This window comes from Cydia splendana, chromosome 13, assembly GCF_910591565.1.
Source record: "Cydia splendana chromosome 13, ilCydSple1.2, whole genome shotgun sequence".
NCBI classification, from domain to species: domain Eukaryota; kingdom Metazoa; phylum Arthropoda; class Insecta; order Lepidoptera; family Tortricidae; genus Cydia; species Cydia splendana.
The window spans coordinates 1,068,241-1,085,218 of NC_085972.1; the positions used below are offsets into that span (position 1 = coordinate 1,068,241).

Sequence of the window (16,978 nt, forward strand, 5' to 3'; positions counted from 1 at the left end):
ACTTAACAATTAGACAATAGGATTAGCCGTCGGGGTCTATTAGGAAGCTACAAACATACGAACAAGTATGAGCGAAACGCTCGCGAGAAAGATAACGACCTGGCCCCAATTTCACCACGGTGACAGGTGCGACAATTGTAAAATCACTGTTGCTGACGTGACAGGCATCCATGGGCTACGGTTACCGCTTACCATCGGGCGGGCCGTATTCCTGTTTGCCACCATCATTGTATTATTTAAAAAAAACTTTATTATATCGGAAAAAAACAGATATTTCTTTTGCGAAGTTTCTGACAATTGTCAAGATTTAGAAGAATTGTAGGTAATTCTTGACAGGTAATGAGCGATATGTCGGAATTTCGTGACAATTGTAGTGTTTCTTGTGACAATTGTCATAAACTTAGCAAGATAAATATCTGTTTTTTTCCGATATAATAAAGTTTTTTTTAATAAAACAATGATGGTGGCAAACAGGAATACGGCCCGCCCGATGGTAAGCGGTAACCGTAGCCCATGGATGCCTGTGACGTCAGCAACAGTGATGTTTTACAATTGTCGCACCTGTCACCGTGGTGAAATTGGAGCCTGATATAATTTTGATTTCAAAATGTAAGTTTTAATTGGTCTCAAGCCTTCGTTTCTGTATTTTCTGCATCTCACTCATGCAATTTTCTTATTAAGTCTTTGACTGACGCGCGCAACTACAGCCGAATATCAACCTTCGTGCATTCCTACAAGGTTCATGATGTCGCGCCGCGCACGACAGACGTGGCGTTCAAAGCGTTGCTCTCATTTACAGTCGAGTTCATATATATGTATCCATTTCTTCACCTTAACCCATTGTAATAAGCTGAAAAAATGTCTACATATTTATGAACGACTGTACAAAACTTTAAGTTTATTAGGGCATTAATAACTCAATAACCAATTAAAATTTTGGTTAAAGCCAAACACTTCCGTAACTAAACGAGGGTTTGTCTTATGGGAAAACCTTTCAGTGGAACTTTCAAACTGTTTGTAATTAATCTATTTATAATACTTAAATGGAAAAGGACAGTTTACCAGGTAGATACCGCTTGGGAGTACCTATCAACTATTTCGGATTACAGTTACCTATAATATTGTAGAAAGTTGTGGCCGAGAGGTTTAGTTTTAAATATGTTTAATATAAGTAAGAATATGTATTTTAAATACACATTAATTGAGAATTGCGATTAAGCGTGGCAACGCGGTGAGCGGTGAGCGTGATGGTTACCTTTGCGTCAAAAAGGGCGTGGGATAATTTGACAAGATTTTGAGATTTTATTTAGTTTTATCTTTTGAAACTTAGTTAAATTTAGTGTTCATGTAATCTATTTTTCAGTATAGGATAACTATCAAACTCTCCATTAATTTTACTTGTTATTAAGGAAATGCTTTCACAAAAAAATGGACATAAAATGCTTTGCCACTTTATATAATTGACCCTACATTTTTTTTTACTGACTCAGACTTTTATGTGAAGTTTTTTACAGTCATAAGCTGCTCTTCTCACAAAGTATCATGTTTACCTAATTTATTTAAAATCTATTAAATAAAAAAAAACAGTGTTGAACGCAGGTACTCTAGTGCGCAACTTAATAACAAAATTACATTTTGGTACTTGAAGCATTTTCTAAATTTAGTGCTAAGATAAAACTAAAATAAATGAAAGCAATTTTAAAAGCACTCATTCCTTGAAATGAAAGTATAAATATAGATCTCAAAAGGATGGTAATGTTAAGAAAACAATCAAAAGGAGAAAGGAATGACTAAAAATAAAAGTATAATAAGGTGTTCATAAAAGTGTTCCAATAAAGGTAATGGCGTCTATAAAATCATCTTTTGTTTGTTAATTGTTTTTCGTTTACAATTGGTTTGTTGTTAATTAAGGTAACACTCATCAAAATTCAAATTGAATACAAATCTCTTGTTTAAGAGGGACAAAATTTCAAAATTGTATTTTTATGTAAATCTTTTACACGTTTCAATCTTGCGTAAGTATCGGACGATAAAGAAATTTTGAATTTTATTTTTCGTGGTAGGGACTCAGATTTCAGACATATTTAACGACCGGTCTGGGTGAAGCCGTTGGTCTTGGGTTCGAATCTCGGTAAGGGCATTTATTTGTGTGATGAACACAAATATTTGTTCCTGATTCATGGGTGTTTTCCATGTATATAACTTATATAAGTATTTATCTATATAAATATGTATATCGTCGCCTAGCACCCATAGTACAAGCTTTGCTTAGTTTGGGCAAAGACATATAAAGTTGGTATAAGACGAATAAAGTTGGTTTGGGGATAGGTTGATCTGTGTAAGATGTCCCCTAATATTTATTTATTTATACTTGCCTTTCCACGAAGGTCAGGCGCGTCTCAATCTCATTCCAGCATACCACGTGCGTTTACCCACACAACTACAAAAATATCACACTCGCATTACGTAAACACTTACTCGAAATAGTTGTCCAATTGGCCGATATTCCTCGCCAAGCGAATTCCAATCTTAACCAATCAACATAAAGTCTACGGAAACGTTTAGCACCTGAGTCCGATCTAATTTAGCGTCTATCGCTGAAACACTATTCCGAGCTTGTTGTGGAAGGATGGGGATGTCAATCGACTTTGAAATCTATTTTCAAGGGTGATAGGTACAGTTTGGGTTGGAGAGTGTGATGTAAGTTTGCAGATGGCTGTCATCAGTAATTCGGACATATTGCTCAATTATTTCAGAATAGTGACGGCGAAATATATGTCGAATGTATTGTATTTTTGTCACCCAGATCGATTGACATCTCATTCATCAAATATTAATGAATCTTAGCTCTATGTAAAGGAGTTTCGAAAATCTTTAAAGGCAGTTTTCCTTTGTTTTTATTTTCAAAATCTTTTTTCTAGGAACAGAATTCAGGTAGGTATGTAGGTATATACCGTATATATTAGTATCATTGAGTTTCTTGAATCATTTTGTACAAAAATATCGTTTCGTTACCAAACGCTTTTCTGTGAAGAAGGCAGCTCACATACATCTGAATAATTTCAAAGGTCCTAATGGTGCTCCCACATTGGCTGTTATACAATGTTATATAACATAGTGTGACAGGGTCAACATATATTATAGTACCTATTGATAGTGTTTTATTCTGTTGTCCCTCTCACACAATGTTATATAACATTTTAACAGCCAATGTGGTAGCACCATAAAAACTACCACCGTTGTACACTGCCGACTGTATGGCTGATGCAAATGTCATAAATCCGGGCAGCACTATCGGTTTTGACATTTGCGACAGGAAGGGTAACATTCCATTTCTGACCGCAGCTGCACTACTAGTACGAACGCGTCGGTGTTACTGTCAATTTCCATAGTAAATGAATGGTAGTGCTGCTGTCGTTGGACATGGACTGTCACCTTAATTCATTCAGCTGTAATGTCGTGCCGCATTACTGCAGCACTAAATGCTAGCGTAGTCTGAATGCAAATGGTACCTTAAAGCCATCCCCAAACTAACCACAATGGGCTGTCGTCAATGACCTTTTATTTATGTAGACGTGTGACGTTCATAGTTGACAAAACTAAAGTTTGATCCAACGATTTTGACAACTTGACAGGTTGGCGTCACCTATACGTCTAACTAAATATAGGTTCCGGAGCCTATATTTAATGGCTCACGATCGTGCGCCTGGTACCATATCTACCTCAATTTACTTACATCTATGGCTGTCGTGGGGACTATAGTCCAAATCTTTTAGCCCGAAGAGAAAATTCCCACGAAGTAGAACAAATGTAGTAATGTGCATACGGCCTTGTCAAACTGTAAGTCTACACCTGCGGCACTTTGCAGTGACAAGTCTTAATCCGCTGCGTGACTCAGTTGGCACCTGGTGCTTCCGCGTGACGCCTTTCTATTTATTGCCTATTACATACGTCAGTATAGCAGGTAAACAAGCACATTAGTACCCTCTTTTATCCCACGTCGGTGGGAAAGAGTCATACCTACATGAAGCCCACATACATAACCTTGGGAATCTTAGGATGCTTGCAATTCCAAGGAGTGTTGCATTGAAAAAGTGACAAAGCCCTCCAATGGAGGATGCCGAATTGGAACCAGCGTCAGGGACCGTCGCAGACCTGTACGGATATGATGGTCGTTTTTGTCTACGTGACAGCGTGATAAAACGGTATCCGTCACATTCTATCCCGCGGAGTTAAAATGGGACAGTTATTTTATCACGTGGATAAAGCGATCTATAATACGCCTGCTGAAAAGGTACATGGTTTAAATTTCAACTCGATACCTCCACGCGTTCCCGATATAAAAGGTCTTCATCTTGACAGACAGATGGACGGAAAACAAAGTGATCTTATTAGGGTTCCGTTTTTCCTTTTGAGGTACGGAACCCTAAAAAGAAGCCAGAATGGTGAAACGACATGGGGAACTTTACCTTTCAACTCAGATTTACATATCTCTCATACATCACTCGTCACGCTGGAATAATATTGCACCTTTATTCTCAGATCTACATGTCAATGATATCATGAAAGAATTTGTCATATTCCCAAACTACATAATAATAATGAGATCATACAAATTCCTGGTTCGCACAGCTTTTATTATTTTCAGACAATCACGAGAAAATTCACAAACACATCTGTATACAAATACTATGTGAGTTTTGACCTTATTTTTATTGCCAGATCTACTCGCTTCATAAAATATTTTTCTCACTTTCCTGACGTAGAATTTTAGTGAAAATATTTATCACCTGTTTGTCACGTGTTTTCGTAAAAATTAAGAGGATAGTGTAGGACCGTCTTCATACAAATGTAATACCCACTTTTCTCTTTAGATATTGACATTATCGTAAACATTTTTTATGCGCTCCAATAAAATAAGTGCAAGGCAGAGACTTACGGCCCGATTCGAACTTTATGATAATAGATCTAGAAACGATATGGATTCGATATGTCAGTGTCAAACGTGACGTTTCTTCAAACAATAACGTCACTTTTGGTCGGTGGTGAATTCTCCATGTTAATATTGTTAACTTGCATAGTTAACAGCACCATTTACCTAACTGACCCTTTTTATACTTTATCGAACCCTAGATAGCTTATCGATAATCGATATTATACGCATCCAATAAGGGTACGTAGTTCTAGAGACAGTCCATAGGTGGCGCTGTAATTGACAATAATTAATTTAAGCTAGCGAATACTGATGTACTTGTTTCACTTTTATAATAATTATTATATTCCATAAGAATAACATGTTGTTTGAGTCCGACTCCCCAAAGCGGCCTCCTTAGTGGGATCCTCCGAACTTCACCCACGTGCCAACAAATATAAAAAATATAATATACCTACTACCAACTCAAACAATATATCATGTCTGTTCGAAAAACGGAAAAAGGTGAAAAATAGAGATAATACTCCTAAAAATACGTGTGATACCTCATTAGATTCGTAATGATGTCTAGAAAAATTTATTCGAAGCGTGTATTAGCACACAAAAAATATCAAAAGTTATAAACAAAAAAAGGGGGAAAAAGTAGATATTTTTAATTTCCCTAATATCTCAAAAAGTATTAATATTTAAGAAACCAAAATTAATATTATAAAAGAGGAGGATATTTCCAATCAAACATTCCAAACTTGCAGAACTGTATCTCCATTATTTATACTTTTTATTCAACGCTGAACACAGCCCTCCGCTCCTCGTTTTTGAGAAACACGCGCGGCGTGAAAAAATGATTACGTAACATTAAATATAATTTTAAAGATATTAAATATTGATTTAAAATAAAAATAAAAATATGGTGTATTTAAAACATGTATCACACGTATTTTTAGGAGTATTATCTCTATTTTTCACCGTTTTCCGTTTCTCGAACAGACTATCAATTACAACCGTCCACACACTGTCAGTTCAAAGCCCGTTTTTTAAGCTCGAATTTTAATTGAAACCCGCGATTTATTACCGCGAATTAATATATTTGGTACAAATTCTACACCACAGTGTCCAGTGCGTGATTTACTACTCTTTGCGTTTGACGTCGCTGGGCGATTTATGGTACATTGTCAAAGTTTTTAGGGGTATTTAGAGAGGGCTGAAAAAAACTATTTTTCTTGGGCTATTGAAACCTGTAGTGAAAGTTTCTGTGGAGTGGTTCTGGACCCGAGCCCCATTTAGGTTGGCCGGTAGAAATATTTAGCAGATGCCGCCAGCATAGCTTGCCCTGTCATCCCTAGAATTATGTAAAAAAAAATTGATGCAATTTTATGCGCTGGATGCCAGCCCGTTAAGCCAAATCTCATAGAAAAAGGGGTAAGCTATGGCGCCATCTATGCAAACCTTTGACAGTCACCAACCCCATTCTAACTATTAGGCTGGAGCCCCACTGCTGCGCACGCTATGTACACGACCCACGTTCCTATACAAAATTTCGTGGGCTTGCCCACGGTTTGTATTAAAACGTGGGCCGTGGATGTAGCGTGCGCAGCAGTGGGGCTCCGGCCTAAATCTCACCTCAGTTTAGCCGTAGCCATACAGTCTAAATTACCTACGCTCTTATTTCAAAACAACATTTTGAAATAACATGCATTTGACAAATCCGTTACTAGTTTTTTTTATATACGTACAAAACTTCTACCCGCTCTATTTTCTTTAGGGGGAAGTCCCGTAACCACGGACGGTATATGCCCGACACACGAACTACTTATATCGGCAACTAGCGACGCGAGCAACTCAAGAACCACTACCACCAGTTTTGACATTCACAGATACGCTCGCGTCTAAGTAACTTACTTTCTATGCATCTCGCTCGTACTCGCATATTAGTGCAAGCGAGATGTATAGAAAGTAATTTATGTAGACGCGAGCGTGTCTGTCAATGTCAAAACTGGTGGTAGCCGTAAAGGTGAAGTATAAGTGCCGCGGGGGGACGTAAAAAGTCGACAGACGGGATGCGAATTAGTAAATAAAAAGTTTTATGAATACCCCACAGAACCCTACAAGAACTAAAACAATTCGTTTTTTTATTACTTAGTGCACTCGTGCGTTATTTCAGTTTCCATGTGAAAAATGCCCGTTTACAATTTAAAACTTCCGTGTATCATACCTATTGCTGTTTGCGTTAGATCCGTTTGGAATTTAATAAAAAACTAGCATTGTGCATATCGGACCATGCATAACACTTCTGAATTTATTATTGACTAGCGCCATGCCCCGTCTTCGCACGGTCAACAAATTATACACCTAACCGTTCCTCAAGGATCGCTGTATTGATAGGTGAAAACCGTATTAAAATCCGTTCCGTAGTTTTTTAGGGTTCCGTACCCAAAGGGTAAAGGGTACAGTCCATTCTAGAAGAGCTACGCATAAACCGCCGGCTGTCGACCATATTTCAAGACCGCATCCTTGCATATTTTGGCCACCTCTCACGACGTTCTCCTGATAGCCTAGAAATGACGACTATGACGGGCAAAGTTGAGGGCCAGAGGACTCGCGGCAGACCACCCGCTAGATGGAGCGCACAAGTCACTACACCGCTGCATCTACATCTGCAGGAAGCCGTACATATGGCGGGTGACAGAAGCCTATGGAAGAGACTGGTCAGCAACATTAGGACATGATGTCACGATCCTCAGCATTGAGGGAACGACTGATGATGATGACCCAAAGGGTAAAACGTGACCCTATTACTAAGACTCCGCTGTCCGTCCGTCCGTCCGTCTGTCACCAGGCTGTATCTCATGATCTGTGACAGCTGAAATTTCCACAGATGATGTATTTCTGTTGCCGCTATAACAACAAATACTAAAAACAGAATAAAATAAAGATTTAAGTGGGGCCCATACAACAAACGCGATTTTTGACCGAAGTTAAGCAACGTCGGGCGGGGTCAGTACTTGGATGGGTGGCCGTTTTTATAGACAATGGTACGGAACCCTTCGTGTGCGAGTCCGACTCGCACTTGCCCGGTTTTTGAGTTTATTGCGCACGCACAAGCACACAAACAGACAGAAGCGGTGGAGGGCTTTGTTTTATGAGGTGTAGTGATTTAATATGTATTATAAAGTCTCAGTGCATTTCGCTTGAGCATTTTTATTGGTGTGAGTGCAATGTCAATGTGTCAATATCATAATAATACCACATCACTTAAAAAAGATTTACGTGGTAAACTTCTACTTGGTCTATTTAATTGTATAACAACTTTGCATAACAATATTTAGCAACGATAATACTAGTTTACCCAGGTACTACCCAGACATAGATATAGTCCGACAAGAAATTGAAGAAAATAAATGAGGGCGCCACTTCCTACGTATCTGTCACATTTTTGACGTAAAATCCTTAAACATGGCAACAATTTAGCGTGAAAATGTTTTTTAAGTTCCATTTTATTTAATTTCTACTACGTCTACTACGTCGCACTAATCTACATGTTACTTAAATTATAATGCCAAGTTTCATGTAATTTAAGCATGTAGTTTTAAAATGAGAGCGTATTATCTATTGTATGGGAGCGGCTTTTTTCAGCGGGTCCGTGTGACTCCTAATGTGTAATTTTTTTACAGCACAGTTAACTTACTTTCTCTAATTCTGAATATCACTAGAATAGATGCACCCATAGTTAGATAACGCGATACAATTCAATCAATCAAGTAAATAACTTTGATTAATAGGCATATCATTAGAAACTCGGTATAATCTGCTAATATTAAATTACACCCTGTCGTCTCACACGTCATTATAACAAGCTGTACTCAAAGTTTGATTCCCTTGCTCATCAACACCATTACGCATGGACGTGTGAGTAGCGAAACGAGACAGAGTAACTATCTAATATATTTATAGGGTAAATCGTCATTTACTGGCCACCTTGCATACTAAAAATTAATTCTATTCACCTATAAACAGAATTCATCATCATTCTCCTGGCGCATTCCCTAATTGGGGTCGGCCCTTCTGATACTTTGATCGCCACTTGTTGCAATCTTTATAATAGGAAATATATAATTATAGGAAACAGAAAATATATTGACACAACAGTATTTACTTGGCTGGAGAACTATTTTTTTCTGTGTAGTCATTGCTGGCGTTAGGCATAGCTCCATCATATCCTTGGAGATGGTTCTAGTCTAGTTGGTTGTTGGTTGGCGGGCGACCTCTGCCTCTCTTGCCCTCGTCTATATCCATAACTCGTTTCGTCATGTGGTGTTCGTCTCTGCTCATTACATGGCCATACCAGCGTAATCGCCCCTCCTGCATCTTATGATGTATCTCTGCAACTTTAAATCTGCCTCGGTTATTGTCTTTCGTTCGTTATTTGTCTAATATATCGTGTCAAACGTGTGTGTCATGTGTTGTCGCGCAACGGGCGCAACAAGCTGTTACTCTGATACGTTATTTTATTCCGTAGAGGTTGTAAGCATCGACAATCAATTATAATCATGCAGTTTCCAAATATAGCATTTAATACTTAATCAATCCATTCGAATCTCAATCTTAATACGTTCAGCTTTAGTTTCTAAATCGTGAATGCTGTAGTGAAGCTAGCTTTATTTTACTAGTGGCATAATTGAGTATTACGTTACATATCTGAAGAGATATCGATACTACTATGTCGTCTTCTTTATCGTCTATCATTTACTCAATAGTATGTATTGTATTGATTTGATGAGTAAATAGATTAGTTCACTTATTGTTTCTTAGAATATAATGTAGGTATTAATATATATTATAAGTCTGGGTACTAACGAAAAAAAGGGAACAGTGAAAATTTATGCACTACTAAACCTTACGATACAAGTTGAGCCTGATCTTACACAATTTAATTATTTATTTTAAATTGAAAATATTATAGTAACGTGACGTTAACCTATCGCATTAAAAGCACAATACTGCGGTCCAAAATTCGAATAACTGACTTAATTGAAACTGCCGCCAAGCTCAAATGGCACTGTACAGGATACGCCTGTCGTATGCCGGATAACCTACTGCGGAAGCATAATGGTAGGATTTTTATCGTCTGTCACTACGCCTGTCATTTTCGCACTTACATAGTTGTCAGAACGTAACAGGCTTGGTGACAGGCTACAACTTCTGTGCTGTGGGCCAAGACAGCCACCCGTTGGGCCCCACCAATTGTAAGGCGTCACCGTATATCTTGTCGGATATGACGAGAGCCTGACGCTTTTGACTAGTGGGAGACTTCCGAGGATACGTGGAAGAGTAAGAGGGAGGCAGAGCCCAGCCAGTTGGACGATATGGGCTCATAATAAATAAAATAAATTACAAGTAAATAGATTATCTATAGTCAAATGGGTTATTCAGACCCACACTGTATACAAAAGAACAAGTACTAAGCGAATCCACCCTGTAATTTCGAAGTCGCCAACAAACTCATTTCAATTGTTCCTGGCCGGAACTGAATCCAACTAACCACATTGTTACCAGTTTCATTTAGACCCGCTTTTCGAAAACTTTGTTCGCTAGCGTTTATTTTTTAAACGAATTTAAGACATCCAGTGATCAACTCTGTTTTAACAATTCGATAAGCTTTTGATTTTATTTTAATACGACTTTCAGTCATGTCATCAGGAAACTCACTCACACTTGTAAAATGGCTTCCATCAAATATAATTTGACTATTTCTCTAATCCATTTTTTTAACATGCAGATACGTCTGCGAGCGATATTCCAAATTATATATTAAAGGAAAAAATGGAAAAATTTACGCTTCCGGCAGGACTTGAACCCGCATCCTCCACATAAAGAAAGGAATGGAAAGATTTGCGATGTCCTGGTAAGCTTCCGTAGCTCAATTGGTTAAGAGCAACACACGGATTGTGGAGGATGCGGGTTCAAGTCCTGCCGGAAGCGTAAATTTTTCCATTTTTTCCTTTAATATAAGATTTCTCTAATGTCAACAGTGTGCTCGTAGATAATTACGTTGTTAAGTGATAGCTGGTCTTCACATTTATAGCCAAGATGAATAAACAGATAATATAACAGATCATATTGATCTATAATAGTATAAAGTATTTTGATAAGAACTTAAAATTTGCTAACTCTGATTGGTGGAAGTGAAAGTGGTGCGTGAAATGCGCACCAATCACCAGAACCAATCTATAATAGTAGATTGTTAACCAAGGGATGAAATGATGCCGTTCACCCGAGTTAAATACTCTACTTTTCATCTCGAATACGAGGAAAGTAAAATGCATGTGTTTTTTTAAAACATGACAGTATAAATTTTATAGTATTTTTGAGGGTACTTTCAATTAACAATTTAGGCAAAAGTATCGCTATTGATGGGATGGGGAGTTAAATATCAGACTGGATATGTATAACAAATGTATAACAAATCCATTTATACCCAAATTTCAATTGCTTATCGTAAAAAAAAATATAATATCGTACTTGGAACCTAAAATGCTCTAGTGCAGAAATGTATCATTTTCTGCACGCCTTTTAGAACAACAATGACCTTCTTTCAGAGCATGAAAAATGAAAAAGTCTGTGACAAAGTGTGACAACTCTACTGTGTTCTTGTGCGGTGTCAGTATTTACGCAAACATCAAAAGCGTCGGTCCACTGTTACTTTTTACACTGCCAAAACCATCGTCAAGGTCGTATCGAAACCAAAATCAATTTTTAAAATCAGAATTGGCTGGTAGTGCGTTTATTTTTTAACCGAGTTAAAGACATCCGGTGCTGCCAACTCTGGCCGTGAGCCGAATGACGGAGTTCATTATTTCTATTCGCAACAATTTAAAGGAATGAGAGGTTCGTTTGAAAAGTTACTTGGCCAACGATTTAATCGTGTTACCTTTATTTTTGCTATGCTTAAATAAAGGAGTGAAAACTAGATAATATTTTTAAAGGCAGACTCTAATCAAAACCTCAAAAGATTAAAGTTACTATATCAAGCCAGATCTAGATTTCTAGAATCTAGATTTAATTTATTTTCAGTTGTTTTTCGTTACCATGGATGATTGCATACCATAAGAAGTATAATTTTAGAATGAAATAGCTAGTGATAATATCACTAGCTATTTTATTCGCTCATACATAATGTTGCTCGTCAGATATTGCGACTATATTATACGTATAGTCGCAATATCTGACGAGCAACATTTTAAATAAAAAGAAAAACTAATTAAGACACGGACATGTTTTCCGTCGCAATTTTCGAGGGGCGTACCATTATCATTTGTTTCCTTCTAATTTCCTTGATTAGCGCCCTCTTTATTTAAAAATGGCCTCTGTGGTATTGTACCAAATAAACTGAAATAAATTTTAACTATTTTTGTTCGTGCGTTGCGTTCGTGAATACGTATAAGAACGAACGTTGTTAACTATATTAAGAACGCGTCACTCACGTATTTTAAGTCGAAAAACGCTCGTCATTATGACATGAGGGTGTCGTTCTCAATATATTTAATATGTCTGTCTCTCACGAAAGTTTGGTTACAATCGTTGTTATCTTCTATTTTCTGTTGACTGCCTTATTCAGATGTAAATACGCTATAGAACGCAATCTGTGACCTATTCCCGCTAGCGAGCACATATTGTGTTTGACTAGCTAGTGCAGGTACAGCTAATACAGACTGCGGCGCCATTTTCATTATTGTCTTTGTACTAATTCAGAGGCTGATTGCGTCCTCGCTACATTGCTGGAACATGCTGCGATGCAAGTTACATTCGGTTTTGTGATTTCCTTGGTAACTATTTTTTATCGTTCTGTCAATGCTTGCAGAAAAAAAACAACGGGTTGCACTCCGGGAGTGCCGACAGAAGTGAAAACTCAATGAATAGTCCAAAATGTCTGCAGCACTATGTATAGTTGACCCATCCTCCTTTCTATTGAAAAACTTTAGTTCCGAAATTGCTGGCCAGTGAGCTTAAATTTGTAGCGTTAATTGTTTAAAATTCGAATAGAAATTGTAAAGTTACCTTGCAGACCTCGCATCTAAATATATTTGGTCATGATATGAGTTTTATTCACCAGTACTAGAGTTCACTTTTATTAGCGATTTCATCAAGATGTAGCTTTATTGAATTATATTGGAGTGATATGAAGTTAGAATGTAACTGTGAGATCCTCGTATTTCAGCCCGCACAAGATTAGAACATTGAGCTTTATTGCTTAATATAAAAGTCCAGTTTTAAATAATTGACCTGATTATAATACGTTATGACTAAAGTTCTTTGGTGAATAACATTGTCCGTCACACATGACGTCAGCGCGTTATGCGTTAGGCTGTCTCGAGTTTATAATTTTTTCCCCACCTCAGAAAGTGCTCAGCGCCGCTAAAGAAGTTTTCACTTCAAAAAAACATAGTTTTAATGTGTAATGTGTTTTAATATTACAGTATATTTCGTTAATCGCGTCACAGAATAAATAAATAATAGTAAAACGCGTATATTACGACAGATATGACCGCAATGTGGCAGCATTGTGCGGCAACTACTACTGCTAGACACTAAAATTGGTGTGGGCCGCATGTACTTGTAGCGACGCGACGAAATCGCGGAGTGAGCCACGCCTGATCACGTCGAAAACACAAAAGACAAACAAAATAGGATACCTATTCAACTTTTAATGCACCTTTGTGAAATTTTACAGGTATCAGTGAAATTTCAAAAAACTTTTATTATTCTCAAAAATGTGTCATATTGGTGCCGTTACAACAGTCAGACACAAAGCTGGGACACTTTATAATCCACAAACCAAAATAACGACCGAGATCATATTTCCATCTCTTTCTCTCCTACCACGACTACGCTTCAAGTGTGAATGAAAAGTTTTACGACCCCGGCCGTCAGTTTGGTTTGAGGATAGTATCACGCAGGTACACTGAGAAAATATAGTTTTAAATGTAATTTTTCAAAAGTTTCTAATAATATCGATATGTCTGTTATCGATGTTACCTTAACTTTATCATAGATATTTATAACACTGTGTAATAACATAGCTACCGCGAAGTACACAACACGTTCGATATCTTCTGTGATATTTTGTTAGTTTTCTATTCTTTTGGCACTGTATACTACAGTTTACGTTTTTATTTTTAAGTATACTAAAATAGTAATAAAGAAATGATGTACCAGTTTGTAATTGATTTGCGTTCTTAAAATTTGTCGGTAATTTACAGCAAATAGAAGTTATATCTTTTAATTATTAATCTGGTACAGACTTATCGATAACAGATTTATCGATGTTTAATTTCCTCAAACATTCTTTTATGCCACAAAAACTTATATGTCTGGCCGTATCTTATTTTCACGTTAAATTAGAAGTTTGAATTTTTTTCAGCTTCAAGGGATCATAGACGTTAGTATATAGTTTTAATTTCAATAACGCGTAGAGGTATCAACTCTACGCGTTCCTGGAATAAAGGGTCTTGACCATCAGACGGACAGACGGACGGACAACAAAATGATCCTATAAGGGTTCCATTTTTACCTTTTGAGGTACGGAACCCTAAAAACTAAGCAACAATTTCGCGGGCAAACTCGCGTCACGTTTACCTCAAGGCAAAGGCTTTTAATCTGAGCTTAAAAGCCTACGGAGTGTTCCCGCTAAATACACTAATTACTATCGTTCTTGTTAGGCGGGGCGGGGGGTTAGCGGGCGCGGCGAATTGTCGACACAGTCGAAAGTATCTTTTTCGAGTTTCGAAAGATGATAAGGTTTGGTGGGTTCATTGTATCGTAATGTACTTATAGTATTACATAAAGAAGTTAAGTAAATAAAAAAAAAATAAAAAAAAAATAATTAAAAATAATAATAATAATAAGCATGACGAACAACTATCGGAAATATATCCTGAAGGACGGTACGGTCGACATTTGTCGGGCATGCCGCTGTCCCGGAGAGTCACTCAGGCATATCATTTCCGGTTGTTCTCATCTTGCTAACGGCGAGTACTTGCACAGACATAATCTCGTAGCCAGGATTATTCACCAGCAACTTGCTCTTCTATACGGCCTTGTGGACCGCGAAGTACCGTACTACAAGTACTTACCTGCGCCTGTTCTCGAGAATGGTCGTGCCACGCTCTATTGGGATCGATCTATCATCACTGACAGGACTATTGTAGCCAATAAGCCTGACATCGTGATAATAGATCGATCGCAACGTCGGGCCGTGCTCGTTGACATCACCATCCCCCATGATGAGAATCTCGTGAAAGCCGAGAAGGACAAGTCCAGTAAGTACCTAGACTTGGCTCACGAGATAACAGCCATGTGGGATGTTGATTCGACGATCATTGTCCCGATAGTCGTTTCAGTAAACGGTCTAATAGCGAAGAGTCTCGACCAACACCTTGAGAGACTCTCGCTAGGTGATTGGATCAAGGGTCAGATGCAGAAGGCGGTGATCTTGGACACGGCGCGGATAGTCCGCCGGTTCCTCTCTCTGCGGCCCTGACCACCGGTAGCTTGGGCCTTGCCCCGCTGCTGGCGGCACCCTAGGTTAGGTTTTTTATAATGTGTTTATATTAATTTTTATTGTTTTGTAAGTGTTTTTATATTTTACTTTTATATTCATATTATAAATAACCTAACTTAAGATGAGAAATGAATAAAGAACATAAGCATTTAATACAATGGAAAATTTTAAAGTCTGAGGGTCTACCGCGAAAATAGAAAATCGAGATTTAATTATCTGCCTCTTTAATGCACTTCCATATTCGTATGATTCGGCAGATAACGAAATTTCGATTTTCGTTTCGCAGTAGGCCCGCTGGTACAGTCGCCGTCAAATATACCGGAGCGGCCAAGGCGCTCACAAATATCTGAACCCGCCTCTATTGTCAAGGCGCTAGAGTGCGTGTTCAGATATTTTTGAGCATGTCGGCCGCTCCGGTATATCTGATGGCGACTGTACCTTAACTTTAAGGACCGGTTTAGCCCATCGGATTGGATTCGGATCACGTTCAGTCGGATTAACAGTTACCGCCATCTGACTTACTCAACTCAAACGGCAGAGCCGATTCTAATGCCTTAGCTTTAGAATTATATTAGGTAGACGTCCCAAAGCTTGACGCTGCAATCCCAATTGTTGACATTGCGATTGTTAGACTTCGAGCAACACCGGCTCCCAAGCGATGTCTTGTCGCACAAATCGTTCTGCCATTTTTGCAGGGGGAAACGTGCATACAGACGCACTTATCACTCACTACTTACATCAAATCTGAAATGACGACACAAATACATAGAAAATTACACACGTTAAAGAGAAATCTTGCACACATCGATCTCTTTTTGTGTACGGAAGAGTCACAACACGCACCGCGCTTGTTGCGTGCATGCCTAGTTGGGCATGTGCTTCGGCAGAGGGGAAATAGTGCGAATATCGAGTCTCTTCTTGGTGTTGCTCAAGCTAGAACTATCGCTGTACTATGTTTACCTTTTATTGCCTGACATATAGAATTATTTGATTAAATTTGAACTTTAATAGTTGTCAATAAAATATAATTTATAATGGCCATATATTTCTATATATATTGTTCGCAACATGCGGTAAAAGGGGGGCGTAAAGCCAGTAAATTAGAAGGGAACAAAATATATTATCGTGCGCCGTGCGAAACTAGCGACGGAAAATATGGCCATTGGGTGTTACTATTTAATAGCATACTCCACTCGACTACGATATACCGTAAAACGGGGTGAGTAGGTTTCGCGGGGAGAGGTGGGTTATGAATGGGGAGAGAAGGTTTGAGAGGGGGGTGAGAAGGGATTTTAAGGCTACTGCTACAAAAATAATGTATTCCAATTTAAAATAGAGCTATAATAATAGTAATACGCATAATAAAAAAAAATCGCTCCAACAATCTTCCAAAATCACCTTTGTATGAAACCCCTCTCACCCCAAATACGAGGCACTACGGGGTGAGGTGGGTTTTCCTCTTTATCGTCGTGTAATGGAACTATGCC

General features: G+C 38.1%; 1 protein-coding gene and 1 long non-coding RNA gene across 2 annotated transcripts in view; both read left to right on the top strand.

Annotated features, from left to right (window-relative positions):
* Positions 1–16,978, top strand: part of LOC134796430 (uncharacterized) — a 373,125-nt gene that overhangs the window by 43,847 nt on the left and 312,300 nt on the right. The window lies entirely within an intron of this gene.
* The window catches only part of LOC134796338 (RING finger protein nhl-1), a 143,809-nt gene that overhangs the window by 5,941 nt on the left and 120,890 nt on the right, over positions 1–16,978 (top strand). The gene's annotated exons all lie outside the window — the stretch shown is intronic.